The 17,066-nt window shown below is 44.1% G+C and overlaps 1 long non-coding RNA gene across 4 annotated transcripts in view; it reads left to right on the top strand.

Annotated features, from left to right (window-relative positions):
• LOC141572893 (uncharacterized) overlaps positions 1–17,066 on the top strand; it is a 29,271-nt gene that overhangs the window by 2,517 nt on the left and 9,688 nt on the right. For 2 of the 4 annotated variants that reach the window (XR_012498424.1, XR_012498425.1), the window contains exons 3-4: positions 12,278–12,317; positions 15,648–15,703. This is a non-coding gene — a long non-coding RNA (uncharacterized LOC141572893). Of the gene's footprint in view, positions 1–10,551; positions 10,604–12,277; positions 12,318–12,437; positions 12,640–15,647; positions 15,704–17,066 lie in introns of all 4 variants that reach the window. The other 2 variants (XR_012498426.1, XR_012498427.1) reach the window with 2 other exon arrangements.

Raw genomic sequence — 17,066 nt, 5'->3', positions numbered from 1 at the left:
GAGGATGGACTTAATGATTGAGTGTGGACTTTGAAGCCACATGTGGGTAGGGACTTCAGCTTTTCCAGATGCTAACTCAGCCACGTTTAACCAGTTACTTAAGTTCACTGAGCTTAATTTCTCATCTGTGGTGTAGGGATACTAATGAACTGCAGGCATCTACTTCCCAGGTGATCAGGAGGTTTACTTAAACTGGTGTAGATAAAAGTACTTAGCATCATGCTTGACACTCTCCTCAATAAATGGCAGCTGTGAGAATAATAACACTAACAAGAGAAAATAGTCTGGCATTCTTTCTTGTGTTAAGCTGACACTTGCCTCCTACTACTTTCTCTGCCCTCTGAAAACCCTCTTCCCCATCTTTTTTGTGACAGCCCTTTAGGCAGATACCACACTCCATTTTTTTTCTTTCTAGCTTTATTGAAGTGTGATTAACGAATATGTCATATTTATTTAAGGTGTACAATAAGATGTTTTCTATACATGTACACTGTGAAGTGGTGACCACAATCAAACTAACATACCCATCAGCTCACAGTTGTCTTTATATGATGAGAACACTTGAGATCCCTCTCAGCAAATTTCAAGTATACAATACAGTACTTTAAACTATAATCACCATACTTACTGTACATTAGATCTCCAAAACTCATTCATCATATAACTGAAAGTTTATACCTTTCGAACAACATCTCCCTATTTCCTCCAAACCACAGATCCTGAAAATCACCTTTACTTTCTATTACTATGACTTTGACTTTTTTTTTTTAGATTCCACATACAAGTGAGATCATGCAGTATTTGTCTTTCCATGTCTGGCTTATTTCAATTAGTATAATACCATCCAGGTTCATCCATGTTGTCTCAGGTGACAGGATTTCCTTTTTTTTTTTTTTTAAGATTTTATTGGGGAAGGGGAAAATAACTTTATTGGGGAACAGTGTGTACTTCCAGGATTTTTTCCAAGTCAAGTTGTTGTCCTTTCAATTGTAGTTGTGGAGGGCGCAGCTCAGTTCCAGGTCCAGTTGCCGTTGTTAGTTGCAGGGGGCACAGTCCACCGTCCCTTGCGGGAGTAGAGCCAGCAATCTTGTGGTTGAGAGACCACTGGCCCAGGTGGGAATCGAACTGGCAGCCTTCCGTGTTAGGAGCACGGAGCTCCAACTGCCTGAGCCACCAGGCCAGCCCAGATTTCCTTTTTTTAAGGCTGAATAATATTCCATTGTGTATATATATACACATACATCTAATAGTATACATAAAATATATAACAGTATACATATAATATATATTATATATACTATATACATACACACATATGTTATATGAAATATATAGCCTATAATATTATATCTATATATACACACTGTATATACACAACACACTGTATTTTCTTTACCTATTCTTCTGTCTATGACACTTACGTTGTTTCAATATCTTGGCCACACCCCACTTAATTTCCCTCACCCCTACAAGGTTTTTCTGCCCCTTGAATGTGAGAATCCTCCAGGCTGAGTGGCAACGTCCCAGGTTCAATTTGAGGAAGAGGCAGAGATCTTCCCTCAGACCTCCGGTAGTGCCCCAAACCCCCAACACTTCACATCTTTACTTCCAGAAGGACCCTGTAAAAAGGTATGTGACCCAAAGAAGGGAACAGGTAACTTAGTGGCAGCCAATAGCTCATTAGCACAACTTAGCTTTAGAATGTGTTGGAGGAGAGTGAGGTGCCGAAAGAAAGGGCCCAGGGACCTAGGCTCTCCCTGGGATCAGCATGCAAGGGGCCTGCAGCAGCTGGCAAGCCAAGGTGACTGGATCCCAAGTGACCTCCCTGTGCTGAACAGGCTCCCTCCCCACCTCTAGCCTCCCATTGGAGTCCACGTGTGCCCCATGATCTCTGGAGTAATTGCTCCCTCTTTTCCCAGGAGGGAGAAGGGCCCCTGAAAGCTTCCCATTGACTGGTCATCATGAGATGGAGGCCACTGTGGATTTTTTTACAAGTCTAAGGAGAGCCCAGTATCCTCCCCTGGGTGTAGTGGTTGAGAGCAGAGGCTCTGGGGCCAGATTGCCCTGGTGCTAATCTTGCCTCCACCATGTAACCTTTCTAAGCCTCAGTTTGTTCACCTGCAAAAAAGGGATAATAACTTATATACACCTCACTTGGTTCCTTTGAGAAATCAATAAGAGAACCCGTATAAAAGTATCTAGCAAGCCTTTGCCACTGTTACTGGTAGAAGCTAAAGCTACTCTCTAGCTGAGTGGGAAATGGTACAAATGTGAGGTGTCTTTTGCTTTGTTCACCTCCACCTTCCCGTCCCCCTCCCTTTGACCAGCCACAGTCAGTTTGCCTATTTCCACAGCTGGGAAATATTTGGTCTAACATCTGGGTGTCAAAGCATCACATGGGGTCATCTAGAGCCTGCGGGCTGGCTGGGGAGGTTAGAGCAGCTGTGTGTCCATGGATAGAGACAAAATTCTGGACCAAGGGTTGGGGCTCTGCCACTACTGTCCCCAACCCAAAGCAGCTGCTTGTGTAAAGCTGTTGGAGTGATGCCACCTGGGGCTGTCCCTTGAGCCCTGTGACCCTGTGTTCTGCTCATGGCTGCTACTCCAGGAAACAGATGATCAGCCTCCATGTCCTTTGCTCTGAGCTTGCAGCAGGAGACCTTGGGTGCCCATGTGCAGGCCTGTCCCTGGGACAGGAATGGGTGTGGCTTTGCAGAAGAGGTTTTCTGGTGACTTGGGAGATTGCGGGAGGGAGAGAGAAGGAATCTTTTCCTGACAGCCTTGGGCTAGGGACTTGGCACAGCCAGGGCTGAGTTTCCTTCAGTTTGCATTTGAGCTATGGGAGGTAAAGCTTCATGTGTGGTCCTCCCAGGGCTGCCCCGAGAGGGTCCCGCCTTGCTGCTTTCCTCCCAGCCCATTTATTGTGTAGCTGCTGTGGGCTGCTGGGGCCACCAGTTTTTGTTTTTGTTTTTCACTTCTAACAAAGAAGCCTTCCTCTACCCCCACACTGCACTGAGGATCAGTCAACTTTCTAACAGAGATGGGAGATCAGAGTCAAAATATGAAACCAGAAAAAAAAAACAAAAAAACTCTTATCCTGTTCCCCTGGCGAGTTTGCTGCAACTTGCTGAAATATTCCTGGTTTGGAAAGTCCATGCTCACCTCCCTCCCGCCTGGGTCTAAGAGCAGTAACTCTGACACCTAGGAGAAGGGAAAGTGGGGGAGGGGGGGTAGTGGGGGTGAAGGATGGTGTCCTGTCTCATAAGGACTCCTCTGTGGAAGACAAGGGTCCCTCTTGGAAAGCAGGATATCCATTCTCTTTCAGGCCTGTTGATTCCCCCACTTGAAGCCTTGGTAGGCTCCTCAAGGTTCTGAGCTGGGAGGACCCCCATCTCACACAAAGAGCCCTACCCTGCTTTTGTAGATGAGGCACCTGAGAGGAAATGACTCACCCAAGATCCAGCCAAGTGGATCCTAGGGGGAAATCACACCTCAGGGTTCAGAATTGGACAGAGCTGTGCCCAGACCACTACTGTGTGATGCTGAAATACAAGCGATCTTTCTGAGATAATGTTCATCCATATAAAATAATGCCTCCTTTTGCAGGGTTGTTGTAAAGACGAAATTACTGTTTACAATGCCTGGCCCTTAATAGGTCATCAATTAATCATCCTACCAGCCCCGCCCTCCCCTTACCCCCACATAGAGTTATTAGTCACTCCCTTCTCTGCCCTGGTTCCCACAATACTTGTATTCCTCTCTTAGGGCACTTTTTCATTATTTTATTATAATAATTTATTTAAGCCTGTCTCTCCATCTCTGTGAGCACCCTGAGAGAGTTAGAGGATCATAGAGGCACCTACAGCCCCATTCCGTTCTTGTGCTTGTCCCAGCCTGAGCCCCGAAACTCACAGACAAGTGCCTGTGTGCACACACCCCAATCCTTTCATAACAAGATGGCAGATCATCATAGAGCTTTGGCCAGTGGTGGCAGAGATGGCATCAGTGAAGTTGGGTACAAAGTCTTTGGCTTTCTGGTCTTGGCTTCTCCCCTGGGGGAGGGGGACCTGCCCCTCTTCCTCAGTGTCCTGTGCCCTTAGGCTCTTCTTCCTCCTCCTGTTTCCCCCATTGAAATGTGAAAATGTCCCATACAGCTTCAAGTAAGGACTGGGTTAGGATTTGCACGTCTAAAGAAATTGAAGTCTTTCAACTCAGTGCTTCATAAGAAGTATGGTCCTAGCACCACAGGTGTCACGTGGCAGGCCAGTTGGCAAATAGTTCATTGCCTGAATCAGAATCAGGTGGTGGGGACCTGGAATCTGCATATTGATGCCTCCAAAGCACAGCTGAGAATAAAATTTGAGAACAGACAGGTTACGTCTCAGGATGTGCATTTTAGGACACTCACCTCTGGCTAGAGAAGGAATTCAGAGGGGATACATGCACGGGCCTCCCTTGAAGCCCCAGATACATCTGACATTGAACATCCTGATGATAAAACTTGGCTTCTTTGAAGCAAACTGGGTGCCCGGCTCACCTTCTCACTGCTCATCTTTGTTCTTTGTCATCATTAACAGTGCTATTTATATTAGAACACAAGACTAAAACACTTGAACGCAGTTTGAGGACCAGCCTTCCATGTGCTGAATAAGCAGCCAACTTACTGATGTATTTGAAGGACACCAAAAAGAGTGCCCTGCACTCTAAAACTCCCCCAGCGCGCTGTGTCTGAAATTCCATCATAGCTACTGCTTCATATTTTGGGGTATGGCTAACGGTCCCTGGGAGTGACAGCTCAGTGATGATCCATCATTAAGCCAAAGTCTTGAAGAACCTCAACTATTCCTAATTCCCTCCCCCGCTTCCCCCACTACTGGGCAGTTCTTTCCTTCTCATTTGCACTATTGGTGTTTTGTACAGTGTTCTGAAAGCCAGATGGCATGTTTCTCTCTGGCTACTTCCTAGATTTTTTACTGCATATTAAGCCAACATGACCAAAAAGGTAAATCATGCCCATTTACCTTAAAACAACTGCTATTTTTATTTTGTGATGTGTTCCCACAGTCATTCCTACAGTGCATGTAAGATTTTACACGGGTGTAACCAAGGCTTGGAAACTGTTTTGCATGCTTAATTTGCTCAATATTATTTCATATGTACTTTTCCACGGATCTACTTAAACTCCATTATTATCCTTCTTAATAGCAAAGTAATATTTCATCACTTTGATGAAACAAAATTTGCTTAACCAATCCTCTTTTATTGGGCATTTGGGCAATTTCCAGATTTTCATCACTGTGAATCACACTGCTATAAATATCTTTATACAAATAGCTCTTCAACTTTTGACCAATTTTCTGGAAATGGCTTCCCCAGAAGGGCTTCCCCGGAAGGGCTTCCCCAGAAAGGCTTCCCCAGAAGGCCCCATTTGGATTTTGAGCCCCTGGAAGGCAGGAATGATACTCACTGTTTCACTGACATTTTGCATCTCCCATGCCCACTTCTGAACCCCGGATCTTACCCAGGACAGAAAGCTGCCCGCTGAGAGGATCCTCACCTGTGCTGACTGGCATTGCAGGTGGGCAGCCCTGCCTTCCTACTGTTCTCCGAGAAAGGGGTTGATGGTTTTTATTCCGGAAGCACCCTAACCCTAACCCTTGAAGGAGTCAGCTGCCGGGACACATTGTCCAATGGTGGTGGCGGAGGGCCCTCCCAACAACTGCAAAAGGAAGGACCTCAGAGTAGTAGGCTGGCTGCTCATATGTCAGCCGCAGCGTGTGACTTGGATAGTTCTCCTTGAGAACTCTTCTGGGTCCTTTTATTTCCTGGCAGTGTTGAGGACAAGAGGAGGTTTGTCACCTTAACAAAAAGGCTCCTGGACTGAAAATGCCCAAGACCTCGGTCTCCTGAGCCAAGGTGAGGTCTGAGTTGTGTTTCCAGGCCATCAGGAACATTTCACTTTATGCTGTATGCTTTCAATAAGCAGAAAAGCGGAGGTTAGTGTTCCCTTCGCGGGACGCTGCCTGATCCCTCAGCGCTGTAATAACTGGTATATTGGGGGCAGCGTGAGCCCTGGGAGTCCCAGTCCTGCCACATACCCGCTGTGTATAAAAGGTAAACCATTGACCTCAGCAATTTCTTTGGAGGTTGTACAACGGGGACGATGCTGATCCTCAGGCCCTCCACGGAATTATTGTAAAAAATAACAGTGTGTACGTAAAAGTGCTTCCCAAACACTAAGTAAATTCCATGGGTTCCTGCTGTTATTGGCATCTCATCATCACTGGCTAATTGGAGAACACTTCCTTTGTGCTTCTGAATGGAGCTACGACGTGTGCCTCCTCTTTAGAGCATCAGGTAGCTGAGCTTAACAGCTCAACCTAGTCAAGAAAATTATGATTTCAATCTCCATGTATTAAATGTTACTTTATGTGCAAGACCCTGAGTTTCCTGTGGAAAGAGAAAGAGAATATGGGCATCAGACTCTTCTCCAGACATCACTTTATTCAATTCGTACCATAATCTTAGATGATAGGCGTGATTTCCATGTGATAAAGGTCCTATCTCGTACATGCCGTATTTGAACTCTGGGATTTAAACTCTGTCTGACTTCAAGGCTTATGTTTTTGCCCTGATACCTTACTATCTTTCTGTTCCTGGAGACTTTAGTCTAGATGGGCAATGGGTTAAGACATATAGACAGTGAGTACGAGAGGAGGGAGAAAGTACAATAATAGCTTACTGTATGCACCAGTTAGTTACTGCTGCATAACAAACCACCCCCAAATGCAGCGCATTGCAGTAATAAGTATGTAGTTGGCTCTGGAGCCTGTGGGTTGGCCAGGTGGTTCTTCTGGTCTGGGATAGCCTCACTCATGCTCCTGTAGTCAGCTGAAGGTTGCCTGTGGGTTGCTTCATTGATCATTGTTGGGCTTTCTCACAGGTCTGGGGCCTCAGCTGGGACAATGAGGCTGACTCATCTCTGCCTCTTGTAGTCTCTTATCATCTGCAGGCTAGCCTGGGCTTGTCCTCATGACAGAGCCAGGGCTCTAACAGAAGTGAGTAAGACCTCTTGGGGCCTAGGCTCAGAACTGGCCCACTGTCACTTCTGCTGGTTAAAGAAACAAGGTGACTCAGACTCAAGGGTTGGAGGAGTAGATTCACTGTTGACTACATTGCAAAGGGCTATATACAGACAGGATATTTATTGAGGCCATCCGTGCAATAAATCTGAAATACAATAGTTTTGTTCTACATGCTTTATCTACATTGAGGCATTTCATCCTCATAACATCTCTTTGAGATGGAAACTACTTGAAGCCCCAGTTTATAGATGGGAACATTGAGTTACAGCTTGATTAAGCAAGTTTGCCCAAAGTGGTACAACTATTGTGTGACAGAGGCAACACTGGAACCCAGAGCCCACTCTCTCAGCCACTCGTGCCTCACAGTGAGGTGCGTTCACAGCAAGACACTCCCCTGGGGAAGGGCAGAAACCAAGGTCATCGAAGGAGGTGGGACAGGGCACACAGCACTGAACGCCTGACTGAGCAGCTCAGGCAGGTGATCAGCCAACCAACTTATGTGACCTTCTCCTGAGGAGATGCTGAGGGTAGAGGTAAGGGGTCTGGGAAGACAGCATAGGTCAGCATGGACCGTCGGCCCTCAGAGTCCTGAAAATGGTACTTTTGTTGCATTTAATTTTTTAGAAAGCTTCCCTGGCTGGGACTTCCCGTGTCTGGCTCTTCTGCAAGCTGTTTGTCTGGGGGAGAGCTGGGAAGCCCTTGGACCTCAGAGGCCCGGACTGCTGCTCAGCATTGTCACAAAAATAGCCCTTCTCAGGGAAGGCAGGTACTTCCTCTGGCTGCGTTTCCCTTCTTAGCTCTGCCTGGCCCTCAGAAGAAACGAGACAAGCACTAACTGCACACAGGATTGGGACGTGACTGGTGAGAGGGCTCTATGGGGACTCACCAGTAACAAAGGGAGGAAATGAATATGCAGTATTAGTAATTATACTGTACCCGTCCCAATTTGTATTTCAATATGTCATTTCCATAATAAAACTGCCAAAGCAAGAAACTAATGATGTGAAGTCAAGTCAGGGAGTTGGGGGAGGAATGGGGAGACAGGAGCTTTTTTTTTTCCTAATAACAAAATTGCCTTCAGTGAGAAACTCTTTGATGGCAGACTGGCTGTTTACAAAGTAGATGTATTCCAGGAGATGAAGCTGCTGCCCAAGGCTTCTATGGAGAAAGAATCAAGGTCAATTGTCCAACTGTTGGGAGCTGCCCCAGTTCGATAACCATGTGGAGTTGTGTTCCAGGGCAGGGATGTAGCCTGCAGGACCCAGGCCAGCTCAAAATTGAGATGGGCTTGGACTTTGGAAAGTCCATGAGATAAAAGTGGGAGCAGGCAACAGCCTTGTGAATTTGGCTGTCCCCTCCAAGGCTCCCAAACCTATTTTATTGCTGAAACCCTCCAGGCCTTTACATTTGCTGTTTCTTCCACTTGGAGTGCCCTTTCTTTCCTCTTTTTTTGATTCACTGCTGGTTTGTTTTTACTCAGCATTTGGTTACTTCTCTAAAAGCCAGCCCGACCACCAGTCTCCAATGACAGATTCCCTGTTCTGGAGGGATCAGCTCTCTCCACAGGTTCAGATGACTTCTGCAACACTTACCACAGCACATGGTAATTGTCACTTCACTTCTCCCATCCCCCACGGGACTGTAAGCCCCTGAGAGCAGACAGCCCTGCAGGGTGAATTGGAGCTGGGATTGGGGGTGGAACTTCTGAGGAAAGTGAGAGGGAACAATGGTTGCAGTCGTCTCCTCCTCCCCAATGGCCAGCCAAGAATTACCCGGCTTTGCCCAAAGTTTATTTCCCCACTTATAGATAGAATAGAGTATGATCTTCAGGAAAAAAAATCACCAAATAAGTGTCTGGGCATGAAAAAATAATAATAGTGTCCCATAATTGTACCATGCTTTACCAATTACAGAGTTCTTTGTGTACCATTTCAACTGGTTCTCTCAGACCAACAGTGAAGTAAGCAGGCAGGTATTATAATTATTCTAATTCCACAGAAAGGAAGGAAGGCTACAAGGATAACTGACCTGTCCAAGGGGTGTGTGTGTGTGTGTGTGTGTGTGTGTGTGTGTGTGTGTGTCCAAGGAGCCGAGAGTGCCGAGAGTTGAACCAGGGTCTTCAATTCCAATTCCAGAGGTTCTCCCACTGATCTGGAATGTGTCCCAGGTGGTTTCATAAAATAAACTGATCATCGGGCTTTGATGTTACCATAGCAGTAGAATGAGAGGGCTTAAGTTACCTTTAGATCAAATTTTTGAAGAAGACAATACAAAAAGATTTAAAATAATATATATAGGAAGAAGTTGCCTTTTCTGAAGTTGGCAATGGATGAGTGTCCTTTAGAAATACCCTGTAGGGGAGTCTTATCTTAGAGCCAGAAGTTTGGGCTGAATGAATGAAAATGAAGGAGGTGTTCTAGCTGAGAGACCCCTCCAGCATGAGTTTTTCAAGTTAAAAAAAAAATTATGTATTTAGTGCAATCTTTAATTCCTTTAAATTTCTCTTTTCATCCATTGTCTTGTTCCCTCAGCCAAAAATCACACTTTAATACTTTATGTTATTATAAAAGATAAAACAAAATCAACCAACTAGCAAATAAGAAATATTTCCCCTCAGCTCCATCTTCTTTTTCTGTCCTGAAAGATCTGCTCACCAAGATGAGCTCTCCAAACGCCCATTACAAACAGGGCCCCATCCACTCAGCCAGGGCTAAGTCTCTGACGTGGTTTACTTAAGAGGCGTGTGGTAGGCAGAATAAGGGCTACATCCTACAACGTCCACTTCCTAATCCTCGGGACCTGTGAGTAAGTTACCTACCTTACATAGCAAAAGGGACTTCGCAGATGTGACTAAGTTAGGGATCTTGAGACGGGGAGAGTAGCCTGAATTATCCAGGTGGGCCCAATATAACTTCATGAAAAGGGAAGAGAGAAAGAAAGAGAGATTGTGAAGATGCTATGCTGCTGACTTTGAAGACGGAGAAAGGAACTACAGTCCAAGAAATGCAGGCAGCCTTTAGAGGTTGGAAGAGGCAAGAAAATGGATTTTCCCCTAGCCCCCCCCCCCCAGGAACATATCCCTGTGGCACCTTGATTTTTGCCCAGTAAGATCCATTTTGGATTTCTGACTTCCAGATATACAAGATAATAAATGTGCACTGTTTTAAGCCACTAAGTTTGTAGTAATATGTTACAACTGCAATAGGAAACCAATCCAGGGCCCTTCACAGTTTTTCTTCGACCTACCTTGCCAACCTCATCTCCTGGTGACTCCCCCTTCACACACCTGGCCCAGCCACTCAGTCCTCGGGTCACAAGGACTCCCCTCATACAAACCGTTCTCTTTCACACTTCTATGCCTTTGCAAAGGCTGTTCAATTTGATTCAAATGCTCTTCCTCTTTTGACTGCCTGTGAATTCTGCCTCGTCCTTCAAGACTGATCTCAAGTGTCATCTCTCTGTTTAGGGTGATCTAGCTGTCCCCTGTGCATCTGTCTCTCTTTATTTGAGCCTCTCAGGTAGGTTCTATGCATTTTTGGTCCATTTTGTTTATTGCTCTGTCCTCTATACCTAGTAGACTTTCAGTAAATACATGTTGAATGGCTTCCCTAATAGAGTGAGGGATCCTGCCGCCTAAACTTTTCCCTCTTTCTATCTCAGGCATCTAGCACATTGCCTGGTACCTGGTAACTCTTCAAATACATTTTTCGATTGATTAATTAATAGCAGTAAACCATAGTTGAAAAATAGATGGCACTTGGGGGCAGCTGGTTAGCTCAGTTGGTTAGAGTACGATGCTTGTAAGACCAGGGTTACCAGTTCAAAACCTGCACGGCCACCGTGAGCTGTGCCTGCCACAACTGGATTGAAACAACTACTTGACTTGGAACTGATGGGTCCTGGAAAAACACACTTAAATAAATAAAAGGTTTTTTTTCTTTTTTTAAATAGATGGCTCTAAAGGCTCATCTGGTTTCAGAAAAGCAAAACTTTGACTTCTCCCCTGCTTCCTGGAAAAACTGAATCCTCCATGTCAAGACAGCACACAGAGCAACTTGCTTGGTGCCTGTTTCCACTGGCTGTGCACTTACCATGTGTCTGTTGCTTTCACACACATTCCCCCACAGTTTCTGCAGAACAATCCTGTGTGGTCCATGCATTTATGCCCCCTTTGCCTAGGAAGCAACTGAAGCTCAGAATCATATTCATACGATCAAGAGCTAGTCAGCCTTGGAGGCTGGAATCCCATTCACGTCTCCTAAGGCTACTGCCTCGATTTTTTTCTGTCCTGTTTTCCTGCTTGTGGGCTGACCAGCAGTCACATGGACTGTTATCTCTCTCCCTCAAAGCTCTGCCTTCTGCCAGTGTGTGTGGGGCTAGGAGGAGGAAAAAAAGGAGGTGGTGATGGGCTGTATTTAAGTCGCAGACTGTATTGATAGCTATGCTTGAGTGTGTGCAGACTATCTCCCAAAGGAAACCAGGACACCAGGAGGCTGGATGGTGGTTGTCCAGGAGTGGGAAGGAGACACCCTTGGTTTATTGGGTCATTATGTGTCAGGCACTGTTTTAGACACTGAGGATACATCAGTGGGCAAGACAGATACAATATTTTTTTTTTGAATGTTTTTTTTTTTTTTTGTATTGTTTGAATGTATCCATGTATATATTTCCCTATCAAAATAAAAATAACCATTTTTTAAAAGATTTTATTGGGGAAGGGGTGCAGGACTTTATTGGGGAACAGTGTGTACTTCCAGGACTTTTTTCCAAGTCAAGTGGTTGTCCTTTCAATCTTAGTTGTGGAGGGTGCAGCTCAGCTCCAGGTCCAGTTGCCATTGCTAGTGGCAGGGGGTGCAGCCCACCATCCCTTGTAGGACTCAAGGAGTTGAACCGGCAACCTTGTGGTTGAAGAGCCCACTGGCCCATGTGGGAATCAAACAGGCAGCCTTCAGAGTTAGGAGCATGGAGCTCTAACTGCCTGAGCCACTGGGCCAGCCCCCAAAATAACCATTTTATAAGTAAGATAGAGAGGGGGGAATCACATCCCTATTACTGAATATTATGTACCTACTCAAAAGAATGCAATGAATACCAAGATATTTTTTATGTAAAAACAATAATAATTTATGCTATCGTACTTTTGTGCATAAAAAGTTATATGTCTACAAAATTCCATGTTTATTTTTGCACAGATAAATGAAAATATATGAAGAAAAACCTGGAAGGATTGTGGTGAGTGATCTGGGTGGGGTGGGGAAGGTGTGATAGGATGAATGAGAATTTTAGTTTTTACCCTATTCACTTCTGCATCATTTCAAATGTACTTATGTGTAAACATATGTAACTTTTTAGATTGAAAAAAAAAAAAAAAGGACCCCAAGACCCTGAGGCCATAAGTGTTCTCAGAACATGCATCCCGGTGGAGGTGAGGTTCCGTCAGTCCTTGAGCTCCAGGTTTGGACTGGCATCCAAAAATCGAGGTAGAGTCCAAAAGCTCTCTTTGCTTCTCTGGAAATAAAGAAAGCCTGCTGGCTTTGAAAACTGGTACCTGAAGGTAAGACTGGAGCCCTCAGGCAGGCTGGAGGGGGTGGGAGAGCCGTGGGCACTGTCACAAGCTACACTGTTGATGGTGTCACCCCGCCCCCCACTCCAGAAAACAACAATTGAAAGATACTGGCAACTTTGACATGGAGGAAATTGATTTCTTCTGTGGAAAAGAGAAGTTCTGTTTGAGGACAAAAAGCCACTTGCCCTGACAAAATGCTTAATTAGGAGATAAGCCAGGGGGCAGTGGGAGGGGTGTTGTTTGCCACGGGTCCTCGGGACCTAGTGCACAGATTCTTTCCTGGTCCCATGGTCACTGCTGATCAGGGCTTAACGGGCTGTTGGAAAAGTGGCGTGTGAGCAATTATGCTCACGGTTCTCCTGGCCCTGGAACAAGCAACTAACTTGTTAGGACCTCAGTTTACTCATCTATAAAGTAGTGACTATAATCCCCACCTCACCAGGGGAGGAGAAGCTTAAGTGAGACTCTGCATTTCAAGTTCTCATCACACCTAGTTTATCTGCTCAGTGGCTGGTAGTTGGTGTCACTGTGATTGTTGTACAGGCAATTTCGCCTGGTGGCTAAAAACCTGGGCTCTGGGGTCAGACCACGTAGGTCAGATTCCCAGCTCTCCCACTTACTAGCTATGGTACTTGGGCAATCTCTTGACCTTAGTTTACTTATCAGTCAAATGGGGATAATGCTAATGCTTGCCTCACAGAGCTGTTGCTAAGATTAAATGAGCTAATCCCCATTAAGCAACATGTGCCTGGCCCAGGGTGGTCAGCACTTGGCACATATTAGGGGCTATTAATGATAACAGCGATAACAAACCCAAGGCAAGTTTGTCCTGAGGGCTCAAAGTCTTCTTCCCGGACATTTTCTCATTGTCCAATCCCGTGAGGCTGGAAGAGATCTGGGACAGGACGTCCCTTCTTCCTGTCACTCAAATGCATGAAACAGGGAAGAGGTTTTACTCCACAGCCCAGCTGCCCTGCTGGAGCACCGAGACTCAGGACACCATTTCCCTGCTTTCAGGACCAACTCTCTTTTCTCTAGAGGTGACTCAAGGACAGCCTGGCCAGAGAATGATGTGGATTTGGTGCACACTTGCCACGCAGCCAGCCTTGAGTAGGCTCATGAGAGGGGAGATGCAATTGTGGGGCCTCCTGCATAGAATTTGAAACTAGACTTGGCCTAGAAGAGGCACTGCCACCACTGGAGTTGGCCAACCTGGAAATCTGAGAAAACATGATGTGCGTCTGTCCTAGTGGGTGGGCACCTTGAGAGACTTGGGGCTCAGTTGTTTTTAATGGAATCACTCCTTCCCAAAGGCTTGGGGAGAAGGGGTGCTGCTGACAAAGGAGCCTCCATTGTGGTGGGTGGTAGTTGGGGACATCCCAAAGATATCTCCTCTGATCTCTGAGTGCCAGCAACAGATGTTACAGAGGCCTGGTCCACTAAAAGGGTACACCACCCACGCTACCCTCCTCAGACACCCACATCTAAAGTACAAATTGCCACAGGAAAGGTCCAAATCGTGTCATCAGCCTAAACCTTTAGCATCAGTGAAGAGCTAATCAGGAATTAGTTGGCAGCTCCTTGAAAATTAGAATGGCACCCAAAGTATCAGGATACTGTTTGTGTGTTTGGGGAAGAGCGGGTGGGACTTTTCATACACAGCGAAAGAGAGCAAATTAACTGCAGGACAATTTGACAAAACCTTTTTATAACCTTAAAAATGTGCAAACATATACCCAGCTATTCCCATCCAGGAATGTAGCCTAAGGAAATAATTAAGAACGTGCCCAAAGATTTTGCTCTAGGATGTTTGTTATAACGTTGTTTACAGCAGCAAAAAAAAATGTTTGGAAACAATTTTAATGTCTACTGTTGGGAGACTGGTTAAATTAATGATGGTACAGTCATACAATGGAATATTGTGCAGCCATTAAAATATTGTAAAAGCATATTTATTGACCTGGAAAGATGTTCATGATTCATTATTGAGTGGGGAAAAAAAAAAAAAAGAGGTTACAAAACAGCTTGTACTGTATGATCTCATTTTTTATTTAAAAAATGTGTATGTATAATGTAGCCAGGGAGAACATTCTTTTAGGGAAGAAGACTTTGCTAGAGGCACATGTAATACAGGGACTTATGCAGCATATTTTGCATTATGGTAATATAGCTTTTTCACTTAATGTGTTTTGACTTTTCCCTGGAGAGGAGGGTGGTACAAACTAAGGTCCTGAACTAGGAAAATAAGTGTGTTTGTTTGTTTGTATATACCAACCAAAATGTTATCAGTAGCAGCTGGGATTTGGATAATTTTTATTATCTTACTTTTTCTTTTCTGTACTTCTGTGATGATTATTTACTTATTTAAAAATTTTAAGTTATTAAAAGAAAAAAAAGACTGAAAGAAACCCAAGCTAGATGGCTAGAGGACCATGAGACCTGGGAGGGAAAGAAGGGGAGTTGAGAGAGTAGCAAAGCAGACTCCAGTTGCTTCAGAATCTCATCCACAGTCTCTCTGGGACAACGGGGACACATGCCACCAATTGTCAGGTCCTGTTTTCTGTAGGTACGTCTCCTTAGGGCAGTCATGTGGACATGTATTAGATTCCATTTCTGGGCAGGCGCTGGGTCTCTGTTTGGCCCGACTGCTATGGGATCACCTCATTTTTGGTGAGGCATGGAAAGGAAACCAAAACTGCTGCTGTGCCAGAAAGTTGCGGGTGGGAACCTGAGGCAGCAGCTACTGGTCCCAGAACACATGACAAAAAGAACTCCAACCCAAGAACAGTGGTAATACTCAGAAGAGAGAGATCCTGCCTGTTTTTTTTTTACTTGCAACTATTATTTAATGAAAATATCATTAAAATAACATAAAGCAATGATTCTTCCAATGTTTGTTGTAGTGATACACATATTGTACCAAATGTTTGTGTTACAGAAGCTCTATGCAACACTAATGCATTTTTTTCTTGTCTTTCTTAAATTTTATATCACAGGGAGATAATTCTAGTTCTTTTTGGACCAGAGGTTACCCATATTGAAGTGGAATAAGGTATAGTTTGATGTACTTTACACTTATGAATGGGGGGACATAGTTGTAACTTCCAAGGGTAATTCTGATTTTTTCCCCCTGACCTATTTTTTTTTTTCAATTAAATGTTTTATGTTGATATAATTGTAGATCCTACCTACCCTTTACCTGGTTGTTCCCAATGGTAACATCTTGCAAGTATACGTGTGTGTGTGTGTGTGTGTGTGTGTAAAATACAGCTATATTGCGATATAACTGACATATAACATTGTGTAAGTTTGAAGTGTACAATGTAATGATTTGATATACATGTGTACTGTGAAATGATTGCCACAATAAGGTAATGATTACCACACCATCACCTCACATAGTTACTTGTTTAGGTACGTATGTGGTGAGTACTTCTAAGATCTACTGTCTTAGCAAATTTCAATATACAATACAGTATTGTTAACTATAGTCACATAGTAACTATAGTCACATACTATAGTCACATAGTAACTATATTAGATCTCTAGAACTTACTCATCTTACACGTGGAAGTTTGGACCCTATGACCACCTTCATTTCATTTCCACCCCCACGTACACCGCTGGCAACCACCAATCTACTCTCTGTTTCTATGGATTCAGGTTGTTTTAGATTCCACATATTAAATGAGATCATATATTTGTCTTTCTCTGTCTGACTTATTTCACTTTGTATAATGCACTCAAGTTTCATTCATGTTGTCATAGAGTAAGTTTTCTTCTTTTTTAGAGCTGAACAATATTCTATTATATATGTGTATATATACCCCATTTTCTTGATCCATTCATCTGTCGATGGGCATTTAGGTTGTTTCCATGTCCCTGGCTATTGTAAATAATACTGCAATGAACACGGAGGTGCAGATATCTCTGTGAGGTTGTGATTTCATTTCCTTCAGATACATACCCAAGAGTGGAATTTGCGATCATATGGTAGTTCTATTTGTAATTTCTTGAAGAACCTCCATACTGTTTCCCACAGTAGCTGCACCAATTTATATTCCCACCAACAGTGCACAAGGGTTCCCTTTTCTCCACATTCCTACCAGCACTTGTTATCTTTTTGATAATAGCCATTCTAACAGGTGTGAGGTGATATGTTTCATTATGGTTTTGACTTGCATTTCCCTGATGATTAGTGATGTTGAACACCTTTTCATGTATCTGTTGTCCATTTGTATATTTTCTTTGGAAAAATGTCTATTCAGGTCCTTAGCCTATATTTAAATTGGATTATTTGATTTTTGCTATTGAGTTTTATGATTTCCTTATATATTTTGGATATTAACCTCTTATCAGATATATGATTTGTAAATATTTTCTCCCATTCAGGTTGCCTTTTCACTTCTTTGATG

The sequence above is a fragment of the Rhinolophus sinicus genome, linkage group LG07, assembly GCF_036562045.2.
Source record: "Rhinolophus sinicus isolate RSC01 linkage group LG07, ASM3656204v1, whole genome shotgun sequence".
Lineage (NCBI taxonomy): Eukaryota > Metazoa > Chordata > Mammalia > Chiroptera > Rhinolophidae > Rhinolophus > Rhinolophus sinicus.
Note: the sequence above shows the minus strand (reverse complement) of the source record. Positions and strands in the feature narration are given on the sequence as shown.